The following is a 19,421-nucleotide window of genomic DNA, read 5'->3' as shown; positions in this document are numbered from 1 at the left end:
AGTTCGGTATGCTGCCACCAGTTCCTCGTTCGATAGATGACCCGTCCAACAGCAGGCTTAAATTGGGTCAGTAACCCATCTGGGTAGAGAATAATAACCAACTGATCATGTGAACATGGGGATTCATGAATCAAGACAAAAGAGCAGCCCAAAATTAATTTTATATTTAATCGCTGAAAGGCACACTAGAAAGATACAGGTATATAATTTCAAAAGCATATATATAGGTATACAGTCAGGATTGTAGTACAAGGGTAGGGTTACAGATAGATTGCAATTACCGTGTTACACAAAACCTTGTCTAATATTAAAAACCTTACCATGTGTCAACATTGACCTCAGTGTATGATCAAGGGCAGACAAAAGGACTGGGCCCAACCAGTGGAACAACAGTCAAAAACCCTGCTGTAACTAACTAAAAAGCAAAAAGTGCATCTAAATAACACAGAGTTTTTAGTAATACTGTTTCTCTTACCCCCATGACGGCACCATGGAGAGAGATATCTGCCCTCAGGGACAGGAAAAACATAGGTCAAAAAGGCGGGACCTCTCCTGTTATGAAAGGCAATTCAGTATCACAATGGACATGGAGGTCAGAGCACATACAGTGATCTGACAATAACCCAAAATAATAGAACGAGCTCTGAGACGTGGGAACTCTGCAGACCGCAAACCCTAATCCTCTCCAAACACAACTAGAGGCAGCCGTGGATTGCGCCTAACGCTCCCTATGCAACTCGGCACAGCCTGAGAAACTAACTAGCCTGAAGATAGAAAAATAAGCCTACCTTGCCTCAGAGAAATACCCCAAAGGAAAAGGCAGCCCCCCACATATAATGACTGTGAGTAAGATGAAAAGACAAACGTAGGGATGAAATAGATTCAGCAAATTGAGGCCCGACTTTCTAAACAGAGCGAGGATAGGAAAGATAACTTTGCGGTCTACACAAAACCCTAAAGAAAACCACGCAAAGGGAGCAAAAAGACCCTCCGTACCGAACTAACGGCACGGATGTACACCCTCTGCGTCCCAGAGCTTCCAGCAAAACAAATAGACAAGCTGGACAGAAAAAATAGCAAACAAATAGCAAAGAAGCACTTAGCTATGCAGAGCAGCAGGCCACAGGAATGATCCAGGGAAATACAAGTCCAACACTGGAACATTGACAGGAAGCATGAATCAAAGCATTAGGTGGGGTTAAGTAGAGAAGCACCTAACGACCTCACCAGATCACCTGAGGGAGGAAACTCAGAAGCAGCAGTACCAGTTTCCTCCACAAACGGAAGCTCCCAGAGAGAATCAGCCGAAGTACCACTTGTGACCACAGGAGGGAGCTCTGCCACAGAATTCACAACAGTACCCCCCCCTTGAGGAGGGTTCACCGAACCCTCACCAGAGCCCCCACGCCGACCAGGATGAGCCACATGAAAGGCACGAACAAGATCGGGAGCATGGACATCAGAGGCAAAAACCCAGGAATTACAGTTAGGGCCAGAAATATTTGGACAGTGACACAATTTTCGCGAGTTGGGCTCTGCATGCCACCACATTGGATTTGAAATGAAACCTCTACAACAGAATTCAAGTGCAGATTGTAACGTTTAATTTGAAGGGTTGAACAAAAATATCTGATAGAAAATGTAGGAATTGTACACATTTCTTTACAAACACTCCACATTTTAGGAGGTCAAAAGTAATTGGACAAATAAACATAATCCAAACAAAATATTTTTATTTTCAATATTTTGTTGCAAATCCTTTGGAGGCAATCACTGCCTTAAGTCTGGAACCCATGGACATCACCAAACGCTGGGTTTCCTCCTTCTTAATGCTTTGCCAGGCCTTTACAGCCGCAGCCTTCAGGTCATGCTTGTTTGTGGGTCTTTCCGTCTTAAGTCTGGATTTGAGCAAGTGAAATGCATGCTCAATTGGGTTTAGATCTGGAGATTGACTTGGCCATTGCAGAATGTTCCACTTTTTGGCACTCATGAACTCCTGGGTAGCTTTGGCTGTATGCTTGGGGTCATTGTCCATCTGTACTATGAAGCGCCGTCCAATCAACTTTGCAGCATTTGGCTGAATCTGGGCTGAAAGTATATCCCGGTACACTTCACAATTCATCCGGCTACTCTTGTCTGCTCTTATGTCATCAATAAACACAAGTGACCCAGTGCCATTGAAAGCCATGCATGCCCATGCCATCACGTTGCCTCCACCATGTTTTACAGAGGATGTGGTGTGCCTTGGATCATGTGCCGTTCCCTTTCTTCTCCAAACTTTTTTCTTCCCATCATTCTGGTACAGGTTGATCTTTGTCTCATCTGTCCATAGAATACTTTTCCAGAACTGAGCTGGCTTCTTGAGGTGTTTTTCTGCAAATTTAACTCTGGCCTGTCTATTTTTGGTATTGATGAATGGTTTGCATCTAGATGTGAACCCTTTGTATTTACTGTCATGGAGTTTTCTCTTTACTGTTGACTTAGAGACAGATACACCTACTTCACTGAGAGTGTTCTGGACTTCAGTTGATGTTGTGAACGGGTTCTTCTTCACCAAATTAAGTATGTGGCGATCATCCACTACTGTTGTCATCCGTGAACGCCCAGGCCTTTTTGAGTTCCCAAGCTCACCAGTCAATTCCTTTTTTCTCAGAATGTACCCAACTGTTGATTTTGCTACTCCAAGCATGTCTGCTATCTCTCTGATGGATTTTTTCTTTTTTTTCAGCCTCAGGATGTTCTGCTTCACCTCAATTGAGAGTTCCTTTGACCGCATGTTGTCTGCTCACAGCAACAGCTTCCAAATGCAAAACCACACACCTGGAATCCACCCCTGACCTTTTAACTACTTCATTGATTACAGGTTAACGAGGGAGACGCCTTCAGAGTTAATTGCAGCCCTTAGAGTCCATTGTCCAATTACTTTTGGTCCCTTGAAAAAGAGGACGCTATGCATTACAGAGCTATGATTCCTAAACCCTTTCTCCGATTTGGATGTGGAAACTATCATATTGCAGCTGGGAGTGTGCACTTTCAGCCCATATTACATATAAAATTTTATTTCTGAACATGTTTTTGTAAACAGCTAAAATAACAAAACTTGTGTCACTGTCCAAATATTTCTGGCCCTAACTGTATCTTCCTGAGCATAACCCTTCCATTTAACCAGATACTGGAGTTTCCTTCTTGAAACACGAGAATCCAAAATCTTCTCCACAATATACTCCAATTCCCCCTCCACCAAAATCGGGGCAGGAGGGTCAACAGATGGAACTATAGGTGCCACGTATCTCCGCAACAATGACCTATGGAAGACGTTATGTATGGAAAAAGAATCTGGGAGGGTCAGACGAAAAGACACAGGATTAAGAACCTCAGAAATCCTATAAGGACCAATGAAACGAGGTTTAAACTTAGGAGAGGAAACCTTCATAGGAATATGACGAGAAGACAACCAAACCAGATCCCCAACACGAAGTCGGGGACCCACACGGCGTCTGCGATTAGCGAAACGTTGAGCCTTCTCCTGGGATAAGGTCAAATTGTCCACTACATGAGTCCAAATCTGCTGCAACCTGTCCACCACAGCATCCACACCAGGACAGTCTGAAGACTCAACCTGTCCTGAAGAGAAACGAGGATGGAACCCAGAATTGCAGGAAAATGGCGAAACCAAGGTAGCCGAGCTGGCCCGATTATTAAGGGCGAACTCAGCCAAAGGCAAAAAGGACACCCAGTCATCCTGATCGGCAGAAACAAAGCATCTCAGATAGGTTTCCAAGGTCTGATTGGTTCGTTCGGTCTGGCCATTAGTCTGAGGATGAAAAGCCGAGGAAAAAGACAAGTCAATGCCCATCCTACCACAAAAGGCTCGCCAAAACCTCGAAACAAACTGGGAACCTCTGTCAGAAACGATATTCTCTGGAATGCCATGCAAACGAACCACATGCTGGAAGAACAATGGCACCAAATCAGAGGAGGAAGGCAATTTGGACAAGGGTACCAGATGGACCATCTTAGAAAAGCGATCACAGACCACCCAAATGACTGACATCTTTTGAGAGACGGGAAGATCTGAAATAAAATCCATAGAGATATGTGTCCAAGGTCTCTTCGGGACCGGCAAGGGCAAAAGCAACCCACTGGCACGAGAACAGCAGGGCTTAGCCCGAGCACAAATCCCACAGGACTGCACAAAAGCACGCACATCCCGCGACAGAGATGGCCACCAAAGGATCTAGCCACTAACTCTCTGGTACCAAAGATTCCAGGATGACCAGCCAACACCGAACAATGAACCTCAGAGATCACTTTATTTGTCCACCTATCCGGGACAAACAGTTTCTCCGCTGGACAACGATCAGGTTTATTAGCCTGAAATTTTTGCAGCACCCGCCGCAAATCAGGGGAGATGGCAGACACAATTACTCCTTCCTTGAGGATACCCGCCGGCTCAGATAAACCCGGAGAGTCGGGCACAAAACTCCTAGACAGAGCATCTGCCTTCACATTTTTAGAGCCCGGAAGGTACGAAATGACAAAGTCAAAACGGGCAAAAAACAGCGACCAACGAGCCTGTCTAGGATTTAAACGCTTAGCAGACTCGAGATAAGTCAAGTTCTTATGATCAGTCAATACCACCACGCGATGCTTAGCTCCTTCAAGCCAATGACGCCACTCCTCGAATGCCCACTTCATGGCCAGCAATTCTCGGTTGCCCACATCATAATTTCGCTCAGCAGGCGAAAACTTCCTGGAAAAAAAAGCGCATGGTTTCATCACTGAACAATCAGAACCTCTCTGCGACAAAACAGCCCCCGCTCCAATCTCAGAAGCATCAACCTCGACCTGGAACGGAAGAGAAACATCTGGTTGACACAACACAGGGGCAGAAGAAAAACGACGCTTCAACTCTTGAAAAGCTTCCACAGCAGCAGAAGACCAATTGACCAAATCAGCACCCTTCTTGGTCAAATCGGTCAATGGTTTGGCAATACTAGAAAAATTGCAGATGAAGCGACGATAAAAATTAGCAAAGCCCAGGAACTTTTGCAGACTTTTCAGAGATGTCGGCTGAGTCCAATCATGGATGGCTTGGACCTTAACAGGATCCATCTCGATAGTAGAAGGGGAAAAGATGAACCCCAAAAATGAAACCTTCTGCACACCAAAGAGACACTTTGATCCCTTCACAAACAAAGAATTAGCACGCAGGACCTGAAACACCGTTCTGACCTGCTTCACATGAGACTCCCAATCATCCGAGAAGATCAAAATGTCATCCAAGTACACAATCAGGAATTTATCCAGGTACTCTCGGAAGATGTCATGCATAAAGGACTGAAACACTGATGGAGCATTGGCAAGTCCGAACGGAATCACTAGATACTCAAAATGACCCTCGGGCGTATTAAATGCAGTTTTCCATTCACCGCCTCGCCTGATTCGCACCAGATTATACGCACCACGAAGATCAATCTTGGTGAACCAACTATCCCCCTTAATCCGAGCAAACAAATCAGATAACAAAGGCAAGGGGTACTGAAATTTAACAGTGATCTTATTAAGAAGGCGATAATCTATACAAGGTCTCAGCGAACCATCCTTTTTGGCTACAAAAAAGAACCCTGCTCCTAATGGCGACGATGACGGGCGAATATGCCCCTTCTCCAGGGATTCCTTCACATAACTTCGCATAGCGGTGTGCTCAGGCACGGATAAATTAAACAATCGACCTTTTGGGAATTTACTACCAGGAATCAAATTGATAGCACAATCACAATCCCTATGCGGAGGTAGGGCATCGGACTTGGGCTCATCAAATACATCCCGGTAATCAGACAAGAACTCTGGAACCTCAGAAGGGGTGGATGACGAAATTGACAAAAATGGAACATCACCATGTACCCCCTGACAACCCCAGCTGGACACCGACATGGATTTCCAATCCAATACTGGATTATGGGCTTGTAGCCATGGCAACCCCAACACGACCACATCATGCAGATTATGCAACACCAGAAAGCGAATAACCTCCTGATGTGCAGGAGCCATGCACATGGTCAGCTGGGTCCAGTATTGAGGCTTATTCTTGGCCAAAGGCGTAGCATCAATTCCTCTCAATGGAATAGGACACTGCAAGGGCTCCAAGAAAAACCCACAACGCTTAGCATATTCCAAGTCCATCAAATTCAGAGCAGCGCCTGAATCCACAAACGCCATGACAGAATACGATGACAAAGAGCAGATCAAGGTAACGGACAGAAGAAATTTTGACTGTACCGTACCAATGGTGGCAGACCTAGCGAACCGCTTAGTGCGCTTAGGACAATCAGAGATAGCATGAGTGGAATCACCACAGTAGAAACACAGCCCATTCAGACGTCTGTGTTCTTGCCGTTCAACTCTGGTCAAAGTCCTATCGCACTGCATAGGCTCAGGTTTAAGCTCAGGTAATACCGCCAAATGGTGCACAGATTTACGCTCACGCAAGCGTCGACCGATCTGAATAGCCAAAGACATAGACTCATTCAAACCAGCAGGCATAGGAAATCCCACCATGACATCCTTAAGGGCTTCAGAGAGACCCTTTCTGAACATAGCTGCCAGCGCAGATTCATTCCATTGAGTGAGCACTGACCATTTTCTAAATTTCTGGCAATATACCTCTATCTCATCCTGACCCTGACAAAGAGCCAGCAAATTCTTCTCTGCCTGATCCACTGAATTAGGCTCATCGTACAGCAATCCGAGCGCCAGGAAAAACGCATTGATATTACTTAATGCAGGATCTCCTGGCGCAAGGGAAAATGCCCAGTCCTGAGGGTCGCCGCGCAAAAAAGAAATAATAATCAAAACCTGTTGAACTGGATCACCAGAGGAATGAGGTTTCAAGGCCAGAAATAACTTACAATTATTTTTGAAACTCAGAAACTTAGTTCTATCTCCAAAAAACAAATCAGGAATAGGAATTCTTGGTTCTAACATAGATTTCTGATCAATAGTGTCTTGAATCTTTTGTACTCTTGCCGAGAGCTGATCCACAAATGAAGACAGACTTCTAATGTCCATCGCTACACCTGTGTACTGAACCACCCAAATGTCTAGGGAAAAAAAAAGACAAAACACAATGCCACGAAAAAAAAATGGTCTCAGAACTTCTTTTTTCCCTCTATTGAGAATCATTAGTACTTTCGGCTTCCTGTACTGTTATGAAAGGCAATTCAGTATCACAATGGACATGGAGGTCAGAGCATATACAGTGATCTGACAATAACCCAAAATAATAGAACGAGCTCTGAGACGTGGGAACTCTGCAGACCGCAAACCCTAATCCTCTCCAAACGCAACTAGAGGCAGCCGTGGATTGCGCCTAACGCTCCCTATGCAACTCGGCACAGCCTGAGAAACTAACTAGCCTGAAGATAGAAAAATAAGCCTACCTTGCCTCAGAGAAATACCCCAAAGGAAAAGGCAGCCCCCCACATATAATGACTGTGAGTAAGATGAAAAGACAAACGTAGGGATGAAATAGATTCAGCAAATTGAGGCCCGACTTTTTAAACAGAGCGAGGATAGGAAAGATAACTTTGCGGTCTACACAAAACCCTAAAGAAAACCACGCAAAGGGAGCAAAAAGACCCTCCGTACCGAACTAACGGCACGGATGTACACCCTCTGCGTCCCAGAGCTTCCAGCAAAACAAATAGACAAGCTGGACAGAAAAAATAGCAAACAAATAGCAAAGAAGCACTTAGCTATGCAGAGCAGCAGGCCACAGGAATGATCCAGGGAAATACAAGTCCAACACTGGAACATTGACAGGAAGCATGAATCAAAGCATTAGGTGGGGTTAAGTAGAGAAGCACCTAACGACCTCACCAGATCACCTGAGGGAGGAAACTCAGAAGCAGCAGTACCAGTTTCCTCCACAAACGGAAGCTCCCAGAGAGAATCAGCCGAAGTACCACTTGTGACCACAGGAGGGAGCTCTGCCACAGAATTCACAACACTCTCCTCCACCTCAGTTCGGTTTCCTGTCCTTGATGGGGAACCCGCAGCTTACCTATCGTCGCGGGATACTGGGGACCATCGGGCTGAAATCAGGCAGCGGGGGGCCCTGCCGCGGTCATGGATGGACGTCTTCCCTGAAGACACAGTCCGGGGTCGGCGGACCCTGTGTGTATGTGCCTCTTCTCTTCTGCAGCAGCCGGTAATAGGTAGTGGCGGCTACCTTTTATGACACCGCCGGTTTAGGGCTCATGGGAGGTGGTGGCGGCGGTCACCAACAGGAAGCACCAGCACGGCTAGAGCAGCGGCGGCTGCTGTGATCCTTCCAACCCTCCTAAGAGCCGGCAGCCAGTAGAGCGCACGCGCGGTCTGGCTGAAGTTACTGCGCAGGCGCGTGGCGTCATTTCCGGGTTGGCGCAAGGCAACTCTGGGAAACCGGATGTTGCCTTGCACCACATGCTGAGGATAAGAACGGCAGAGAAACCTGGCGCCGCTGCTCAACGTTTTCACAATGAGTGAAAAAGAGCGGCCGGTAGAGGAAACTCTGCAATCCCCACCAAAGAAACGCCCGCAGCAGCGCCATCACTCACAGAGGAGGCCACAAAAGCAGGATGAACCTATGCAACGCCACAGCTCGGGATTCCAACGCAGCAGAGGCTCCAGTGGATCTGGGAGAAAATCAGCGGTTCAAATGGAGGAGGCATCCCCAAGACCAGAACCGGTATCTCCCCCACGTTAGGAGAGTAAGTGACCTCCGTGAATGTATATATTCTAAATAGGGGTTTATTGCATTTCTTAGGGAAAGAAATGCACGGCAAAATCCAAACACAAAGTGTGCCCACTCTGCTCATCAGATTTACCTGTTACATGGGTAAAAAAGCTCTGTGACCTATGCATAGAGAGCACCATAAATGAAGATACCCCAAGATTTGCATCTGATCTTAAAGACCTAATAAAATCTCAAGTAGAAGATGCGCTGAAAAGCGTAAAAAAACATAAAAGGAAACATAAATCCCCGGATTACAGTTCCAGTGAAGAAGATAGTGTCCATTATAGCTACGTCCTCCTCATCATCCTCTGCATCCTCAGAAGGCGGCCGCAACAGATGCTTTAGTTAAAATGGTTAGAACAACCATGGGGCTGGCGGACACTCACCCTAAAAAAAGCGCACAAGACCTTTAGCGGCCTAGAACAAAGGAAGCGTAGGGCGTTCCTTTTAAACGAAAGAATACAGGCCCTAATAAAAAAAGGAGTGGAAGAGGCCATATAAAAAAGTCCTGTTAACCCCTAAGAGAAAATACCCATTTGATGACCCAGCCTGTGCTTCCTGGGGAAAAGCACCAAAATTAGATGTCGCAATTGCGATGGCCTCTAAAAAATTTTCACTACCCTTTGAGGATATGGGAACCCTCAAAGACCCTATGGATAAGAGAGCCGATGTCTTCTTAAAAGGCTCCTGTGAAGCTGCTAGTGGGGGATTAAAACCTGGAATAGCTGCTACATGCACAGCTAGAGCGTTAATGGTATGGCTGGATCACCTGGATACCCAATTAAAAAATAAGACACCAAGAGAGTCTATATTGGACTCTGTGTCAATAATGAGGGGAGCTGCGGCATATTTAGCAGACGCCTCCATGGACTCGGTGAGGCTGACAGCAAGATCAGCTTCATTTTCAAATGCAGCCAGAAAAGCAATATGTTTGAAGTGCTAGCCAGGTGACTTACAAACCAAGGCAAAACGATGCTCGATACCATGTGAGGGGGAATTTTTATTCGGGCCTACCCTGGATGATAATCTCGAAAAAGCCATAGACAAGAAAAAAGCCTTCCCGGGATTTCCCAATCAATCCTACTATAGGGGGCCCTTTCGAGGGAGGAAATTTATGCGGAGGCGCCCCCCAAAAAACCAAAAAGATGGATGGGAAGATAAAAAATTTAAAGGCAGAGGTTTTATGTTCAACAAGCCGGATAATAAGAAACAGCCCCAATGAAGGTGCGCCCCAGATAGGAGGGAGACTGACATACTTTCTCCAAGCCTGGGAAAAATATCAGGGAGCACTTGGACTTTAAACATAATAGAGACGGGTCTGAAGTTGAAATTTCATATAAAGCCACACCACCAATTCGTAGCAACACCACAAAGGAAATCAGAGACCGAACAGCTGGGCATTCAGAAAGAAGTCTACAGCCTCCTGGCAAAGAATGTCCTACAGGAGGTCCCACAACAGGAGAAAGCAACAGGTTTCTACTCCCCTCTTTTTCTTCGGACGAAGCCAGATGGGACTTTAAGAACAATAATAAACCTGAAGAAGTTAATAAAGTACCTAGTGACAGAAAGTTTCAAGATGGAAACAATAAAATCATGTGTCAGAACCCTTCATCCATCTTGTTTTATGACTGTCATAGACTTAAAAGACGCATACTATCATGTGCCGATCCATCCGGATTACCGAAAATATCTTAGGGTGGCAGTAATGATGCAAGGGGAGCTGAAACATTATCAATACAGAGCTCTCCCATTCGGCCTTGCCATAGCCCCGAGGGTGTTTACAAAACTAATAGCAGAAGTGATGGCCCACATAAGGGAACAAAATGTGTTAATTGTCCCTTATCTGGACGACCTCCTAGTAATGGGCAAATCCTCTCTCCATTGCAGTCAGCAGTTAGACAATGTAATGGCAGCCCTATCAAATCTAGGTTTTATTATTGAACCTGGAGAAGTCCAGAATTATCCCAACACAAGTACAACAGTACTTAGGAATAAAAATAGACTTAACAAAACAAGAATTTCGTCTTCTAGAAGTAAGTGTCCAACATGATACAACTAGTGGACCATATAAGACATTCTCCAGTCATTACTTTACGAAAACCAATGTCCATATTGGGATCAATGACGGCCTGCATTCAAGCGGTCCAATGGACTCCGTGTCACTCCAGAGATCTCCAGTGGGAAATATTAGAAGCAGAATCCCGCTTAAAGGGAGATTTAGAAAAGCGCTTAAAAATATCCTCACAAACAATAGCTTCCCTAGCTTGGTGGGCAGACCCAACCAATCTCACCAAGGGGGTTCCATGGGTATGGCCGGTTTCAGTAACCCTGACCACAGATGCAAGTCCATGGGGTTGGGGAGCACACCTAAATGATCAGATTGCCCTGGGCCCATGGTCAGGGGGAGAAAAACTCTTCACTTCAAACATGAAAGAGCTTTTGGCAGTAAAATATGCGCTCAACCACTTCTTAGTTTCCCTCCGCTCCCATCACGTAAGGGTACTGACAGACAACAGGGTGGTAGTGGCATATTTGAATCACCAGGGGGGAACAAGGTCCTAATATCTGATGAAAGTGACAAAATTGATTCTGTTACAAGTAGAAACCAACCTGTTCTATCTGATGGCCCTTCATATCAAAGGGACAGAAAATCAGGCTGCAGATTTTTTAAGCAGAACACAGCTGAAGCAGGGGGAATGGGAATTAAACCAACAGATATTCAATCACATAGCGGATCGTTGGGGGGCCCCGGATACAGATCTGTTCGCAAACAGTCAAAACCGGAAAACACAGGCATTCTGTTCAATAGATCCACGAGGGAGTGCAGTGACCCTAGAAGCCTTTCTAATTCCCTGGAATTTCCAACTAGCTTATGCCTTTCCCCCCGATAGCTTTAGTTCCATTAGTTCTAAAGAAGATTCGGGAGGACAGAGCAAGAGTGACCACGATAGCCCCATTTTGGCCAAAAAGAACGTGGTTTCCATGGCTACACCTAATGTCTGTAACAGAGCCTTAGGTCCTCCCAGGTATCCCAAACCTTCTGCGCCAGGGGCCAATAAATCATCCACAAGTAAAAAACTTGCATATGACTGCCTGGAATTTGAGAGGGAGCTTTTAACCGGGAAGGGGTTTTCTCCAAATCTAGTTTCAACTCTGTTGGCCAGTAGGAAACCGGTAACTACGAGAGCATATGGCAAAGTCTGGAAAAGATTCCTCTCTAGTTCAGGGGTCAGTTTATCAGGGGAGATCCCAATTCAGGAAGTACTGGAATTCCTCCAAAAAGGGTTAGAGAAAGGCTTGGCAACAAGCACTCTAAAAGTTCAAATTGCAGCATTAGGCGCCCTTTATAACCATGACTTGGCAGGGAACCGCTGGATAAAAAGGTTTATTAAAGCTTCAACTAGATCCAGACCTGTCATAATCACACTTCTCCTCCCTGGGATCTGAACCTAGTTCTTTCTGCACTAACTAAAGCGCCTTTTGAACCCTTATCGCAGGCTTCTTTAAAAATAATTTCCCTGAAATCCTCTCTACTAGTAGCACTCGCAAAATCAATGACTTACAGGCTCTATCAGCTTACCCACCTCTAACCCAGATATTAGAGGACCTACCTACCTTCCTAAAGCGGCATCACGATTTCATAGATCCCAAGAGATATCTTTACCATCCTTTTGCCCAAATCCCAAAAATGAAAAGGAAAGGACTCTGCACACACTAGATGTGAAGAGATGTCTGACCCATTGTATATCAGCCAAGAGGGAGTGTAGGAAAGGGAGGTCCCTGATTGTCTGTTTTCAGGGGCCAAACAAAGGACACAAAGCATCAAAAGCCACGTTGGCAAGATGGGTAAGGGATGCCATCGCTTTGTCATATACCTCATCCGAGGAAGCCGTTCCAGACACAATTAAGGCTCATTCAACCAGATCGGTGGCAACCTCTTGGGCAGAGCGAGTTGGAGCATCATTCGATCAGATATGTAGAGGAGCCACTTGGTCCTCTCCCTCTACATTTTTTAAGCACTACCAACTTGACCTATCTTCCTATCTGCACCACACACAGGCGCCAGGACTTCAAGGGGCCTTCGGAAGGTGAGTATATGTTTATTTTTTATTTTAAGTCTTTTTTAACCACGCATATAGTGCCCACATTGCTATATACAACGTGGGCTGTGTTACATACTGCGTGGGCTCGGTTATATACTACATCTCTGTGCTATATACTATGTAGCTGGGCAATATACAATGTGATTGTGCAAAAATACAATGTGACTGTGCAATATACTATGTGCTCTGTGATATATACTACGTAGCTGTGCAATATACTATGTGGCTGTGTCGGTTCTGTCATATACTACGTCGACTGTGCAATATACTACGTGGCTCTGTTATATACTATGTGGCTGTGCAATATACTACGTGGCTATGTTATATACTACATGGCTCTGCTATATACTACGTCGCTGACCAATACACTACATAGCTGTGCAATACACTATGTAGCTGTGCAATACACTATGTGACTGTATTATATACTACGTGCCTGTGCAATATACTACGTGGCTCTACAATATACTACGTGGCTATGTTATATACTACGTGGCTCTGCTATATACTACGTGGCTGACCAATATACTACATACCTGTGCAATACACTACGTGGCTCTGTTATATACTACGTGGCTGTGTTATATACTACGTAGCTCTGCTATATACTATGTACGCTGTGTTACATACTACGTAGCTCTGTTATATACTACGTAGCTATGTTATATACTATGTCGGTTGTGTTATATACTACGTCACTGTGCTAGATACTACCTACATATTCTAGAATACCCGATACGTTAGAATCGGGCCACCATCTAGTCTCTAATACGGTTCATGCTAGCATTCCTAATGGTCTAGGGTAGTGAATTGGTGGTGATGGTGAAGTGGATAATGCCAATATCAATGTGGATTTCAGTTGCAGAACGATTTGATGTAATTATATTTAAGGTCTCATTCAAATGTCCACACATCACAGTTTGTACACTCGCCGTGTTTCATGACATCTTAATTCAGCCTTAAGTCAGCAAACTTAATATTAAGTGATAAAAACTAACATTAAACAAAAAATTATGCGGATTACATTTGGCTGGTTGTTTTGGCCCTTCACAACACTCACATTATCATATGTGGGCTCCTGGAAAATTAATTGCCCACCCTTACCTTAAAGGATTATTCCAATCTCAGTCATTCTTGGGTCAGATAGAAATACCTGTATTTAAATGATGGATTATGGTGGCAGGGATTAGAGAAACAGCCTTGCAAAGTTTGGAAATGTTTAACACAAATTTATTTTTACAATGTATGGATACCTTAGAGGGGTTTTCCGGCCTTAGACTACAAGTCTTCAGTCACTTTATGAGGCTGCAGACTTGGGGAATCTTCACAGCAACCACACTAAGGCAGGACAACCTCTTAATATTCAATACTAGTGTTGAGCATTCCGATACCGCAAGTATCGGGTATCGGCCGATATTTGCGGTATCGGAATTCCGATACCGAATTCCGATACTTCCCGCGTATCGGATACCGGAATCGGAAGTTCCCAGAATTCAAATTGAACGCAGCAGCCAATGAGGAATGAATGAAAGTGTGGGCACATCCTGTTTAGCATGGTGGGCATGTAAGTACTGGCAAGGCTGGGATTGGCTGCTGAAATGATGTCACTCTGCACTATAAAAAAGCGCTGCCGCCATTTTGCGCTCACTCTGCTGTGATTTCAGTTAGGGACAGGACGCTGTGTTCTAACTGAGGGCCAGTTGAGCTTGCTAATTGCTTTATTTTCCTTTCCAAAGGCTAATTTAGCAAAACGCTGTGTGTTCTTCACTGTTCACCTTGCTCTTGCCTTGCAGCGCTGTTTTAACAGCGTTCTGCAAGGTCTCTGTGTGTGTGTGTGTGTGCAGCTCACTCTGTAGTCTGTGTGCAGCCATATACCCGGTTGTATTCAGCTCAGGGGGGGTTCACACTGCCTCACACAGTTGTTCTTTTTTGCTCTTAGTGCAGCCTGCTGCACATTTTTTCTCAAATTTCCTATTAGTGTTTTTCCACCAGTCTCCAGCTCTATTGTGGAAAAACACTACATAGGATAACCTAGAGGGGGGTTTTTGGGCCTTGCAGCGCCGTTTACGGCTGTCTGCACGGTCTCCGTGTGAGCCCAGCTCGCCCTGTAGTCTGTGTGCAGCCATAGCCGGTTGGATTCAGCTCAGGGTTCGTTACTGGCTCATACCTTGCGAAAAATTTTCCTTTTTTTCAAATAGTGCAGCCTGTTTAAAATTTGAAAAAAAAAATTCCTATTAGTCTCTTTCCACTCGTATCCAGCTAAATAGTGGAAAAACACTATATAGGATAACCTAGAGGAGGGTTTTTTGGCCTTGCAGCGCCGTTTACGGCTGTCTGCACGGTCTCCGTGTGAGCCCAGCTCGCCCTGTAGTCTGTGTGCAGCCATAGCCGGTTGGATTCAGCTCAGGGTTCGTTACTGGCTCATACCTTGCGAAAAATTTTCCTTTTTTTTCAAATAGTGCAGCCTGTTTAAAATTTGACAAAAAAAAATCCTATAAGTGTCTTTCCACTCGTATCCAGCTAAATAGTGGAAAAACACTATATAGGATAACCTAGAGGAGGGTTTTTTGGCCTTGCAGCGCCGTTTACGGCTGTCTGCACGGTCTCCGTGTGAGCCCAGCTCGCCCTGTAGTCTGTGTGCAGCCATAGCCGGTTGGATTCAGCTCAGGGTTCGTTACTGGCTCATACCTTGAGAAAAATGTTCCTTTTTTTGAAATAGTGGAGCCTGTTTAAAATTTGAAAAAAAAAAATTCCTATTAGTGTCTTTCCACCAGTCTCCAGCTCAATTGTGGAAAAACACTACATAGGATAACCTAGAGGGTTTTTTTGGGGCCTTGCAGCGCCGTTTACGGCTGTCTGCACGGTCTCTGTGTGAGCGCAGCTCGCCCTGTAGTCTGTGTGCAGCCATAGCCGGTTGGATTCAGCTCAGGGTGCGTTACTGCCTCATACCTTGAAAAACAATTTCCTTTTTTTCAAATAGTGCAGCCAGTTTAAAATTTGAAAAAAAAAATTCCTATTAGTGTCTTTCCACTTGTATCCAGCTAAATAGTGGAAAAACACTATATAGGATAACCTAGAGGAGGGTTTTTTGGCCTTGCAGCGCCGTTTACGGCTGTCTGCACGGTCTCCGTGTGATTTAAACTAGCTCTGTAGCCCGATCTGCACCAAAAAAAAAGTTAAGTTCACCAAACACAACTTAACACTTGTGTAGGCCACATTTGAAAAATAATAAAGTTTAGTCCACAATTTACAACATTAGTGTTTCTTACACCTGTTAGGAGGAGCATTACAGGAATAAGCACACTAAGGCCTTAGTACTTTTCTGCTTATCTTTATCTGTCAACCAAGATGAAGAGAGCAGGGAGTAAGGCACGTGGGCGTGGGCGCGGAGCAGGGAGAGGAGCAGGGAGAGGATGTGGTGATTCTGTGCCTGCTGCGGGCGCCGGTGACTCGTCGTCACTCAGTTTCAGCAGGGAACAGTCCTTCATGCGCAGCTTTGTTGGAGAGCGCCGTGCACCGCTGCTGCGTGAAGACCAAATTGAAGCCGTTGTCGGGTGGATGGCAGCTAACGCCTCGGCATCGACTTCAGTTAGTGCCACATCCTCTCAGGCACAGAGCACTGGAGAGCAGCCATCTGTCTCTTCACCACCTGCCAAATTGGCCAGGCAGTCAGAGAGCCCAGGACAGGAGCCGTCTCTACTTCTGTTCTCTGAATCTCTTGGCTTGGAAACAGGGGGCCAGCCAAGCAGCATTGGAGAAATGGAAGAAGAGGCAGTGTGCAGTGATGCCCAACACCTTTTTCTCTCTGACTCTGAAGAGGCAGGTGGGCCAGTGCCTCCGGTGACCACAGCGCAGTACGCATCTGATGATGAAACTCAGGTGCCGCTTTCTCGTGCGTACTGTGCTGCTGAGACTACCCAGGAGGAGCAGTTGGTGGCAGAGGGTAGTGGAGATGATGAGGTCCTTGACCCATCGTGGCGTGAGGAACAGGAAGGTGGTGGGAGCAGCTCAGAGGAAGAGCTTCCTCTTACGGGCCAAAGAGGGAGAGGGAGGGGGAAGACTGCGGAGCCTGTAGCCTCCACTTTGGCACCCGTTAGGAGCCTGTCTCTTTCCAAAGCCAAAAAGGGCGCTCCCAAGACTTGCAGTGCCTGGTCCTTTTTTGACACAGTTGCAGATGACATTTGTTTTGTCAAATGCAAGCTGTGTCATCATAAAGTAAAAAGAGGGAAAAATGTCAGCAACCTCAATACCACAAATATGTGGAAACATGTGCGGACCAGGCACGCGGTGGAGTTACAGAAACACACTGAAGATGTAGGCCAACCAACAGCGGCAGCTACCACCTCTTCAGCTCGTGTTGCCTCTTCCTCCAGCTCACGCACAGCTGGTTTGGCTTCCTCCCAGAGACCTTGTGTAATTCCACCCACAGCACCACCTTCCCAGTCATCCTCACACTCCCAGTCTACTCTACAGCCATCGGTAGTCCAGGCATGGGAGAAAAGGCGGGCATTCTCGGCCAACCACCCCCGAGCACAGGCTCTGAATGCAGGCATTGCCAAACTGTTGTCCCTGGAAATGCTCTCGTTCAGGCTGGTGGAGACTGACAGCTTCCGTGACTTGATGGCATTGGCAGTCCCACAGTACAAGGTGCCCAGCCGCTTTTACTTCAGCAGGCAGGCTGTCCCTGCCCTGCACAGGCATGTTGAGGCAAACATAAAACATGCGCTACTGAACGCCGTCAGTAGCAAGGTCCACCTCACCACCGATGCGTGGACCAGTCAGCATGGACAGGGGCGATATGTTTCCCTCACTGCCCATTGGGTTAATGTTGTTGAGCCAGGTACAGATCGTGCGAGTGGCGCAGGACGTGTCCTGCCCACTCCAAGGATTGCAGGAATCCAGTCTGTACGCATCGACTCCTCCTCTTACACCAGTTCCTCTGATTCCTCTCTGCAGGATCCGTCACAGTCCACCCCCACATGGACCCGTGAACGTTTACCTATGACCGACATGAGCACAGCCGTGGCCAAACGTCAGCAGGCCGTCTTGAAACTAGTTTCATTGGGGCATCGAAGCCACACAGCGCAGGAGCTCTGGAATGCCATAAAGCAGGAGAGCGATGTGTGGTTACTGCCAGCGAATCTCCAGCCAGGCATGGTAGTGTGTGACAATGGCCGAAATCTGGTGGCAGCTTTGGCCCTTGGCAACCTCACTCACATCCCATGTCTGGCACATGTGCTCAATTTGGTTGTGCAGAGTTTTCTGAGGGACTATCCGGATCTTGATGCCCTGCTGCACAAGGTCCGCCTAGAGTGTGCTCACTTGCGGCGTTCCAGCTTGGCCAGATCCCGCATTGCTGCTCTGCAGCGCCGATTCCGCCTTCCGGAACACCGCATCATATGTGACCTACCTACCCGGTGGAATTCCACGTTACATATGTTGGAGCGGTTGTGTGAGCAGCAGCAAGCAGTTATGGAGTACCAGCTGCATCAGGCGCAAAGAAGTCACAGTCAGCGCCGATCAGACTTCACAACCACAGAGTGGGCCACTATGAAGGACGTCTGCCAGGTTTTGCGTCCTTTTGATTATTCCACGCGGATGGCAAGTGCAGATGATGCACTAGTCAGCATGACTGTCCCCCTTATCTGCCTGCTTCAGCAAACTTTGCAAGGGTTAAGGGATGATGTGGTGGAAGAGGTGGAGGATGAGGAGTCACCTTTTCCATCAGCTTCTGGAGAGTCAGCGCCACGTGGTTCCTCACAAAGGGGTACGCAGGGGCCAATTTGTGAGGAGGATGAGGAGGAGTCAATGGAGGAGGAAGAGCTCCGTCCAGAGGAGGGAGTGACACAATTGTCCAGTGGTCAGTGTGTACAGCGACGGTGGGGTGATGACGAGCGGGCAGAGATCATGTCTCAAGCAGGGGACAGCGTTTCTGGGCCAGTTGGCACTCTGCAGCACATGGTGGATTTCATGCTGCAGTGCCTGAGAAACGACCGCCGCATCGACCACATTCTCAACATGCCTGATTATTGGGTGTTCACCCTCCTCGATCCTCGCTACCGGGACAACGTCCAAAACCTCATCCCTGCATTGACCCGGGAGCGTAAATTGCGGGAGTACCACGACACACTGGTGAATTCCATCATCTTCTCCTGTCCAACTGAGAGGAGTGCTGCTAGTGCTTTACAAAGCAGCTCAGTGCGTCGAGGCAGTGGGGGAGGCTCTGCCCAAAGAGGGAGCAGAAGCAGTGCCTCTGCCCAAGGCAAGCCCAGTATGGCACAACTCTGGCACACTTTTGTGTGCCCGCCCCAAATGTCTACACCATCACCGGCGGCTCCAGTCAGCAGGAGGCAACGGTTCCGTCAGATGGTGACAGACTACATGGCTTGCCCTCTTACTGTACTCCCAGACGGCTCTTCCCCGTTCAAGTTTTGGGTCTCTAAGCTGGATACATGGCCAGAGCTAAGCCAGTATGCATTGGAGGTGCTGGCTTGCCCTGCGGCTAGTGTCTTATCGGAACGTGTCTTTAGTGCCGCAGG

Source organism: Ranitomeya imitator, chromosome 3 (assembly GCF_032444005.1).
Source record: "Ranitomeya imitator isolate aRanImi1 chromosome 3, aRanImi1.pri, whole genome shotgun sequence".
In the NCBI taxonomy this organism is placed as follows: domain Eukaryota; kingdom Metazoa; phylum Chordata; class Amphibia; order Anura; family Dendrobatidae; genus Ranitomeya; species Ranitomeya imitator.
Note: the sequence above shows the minus strand (reverse complement) of the source record.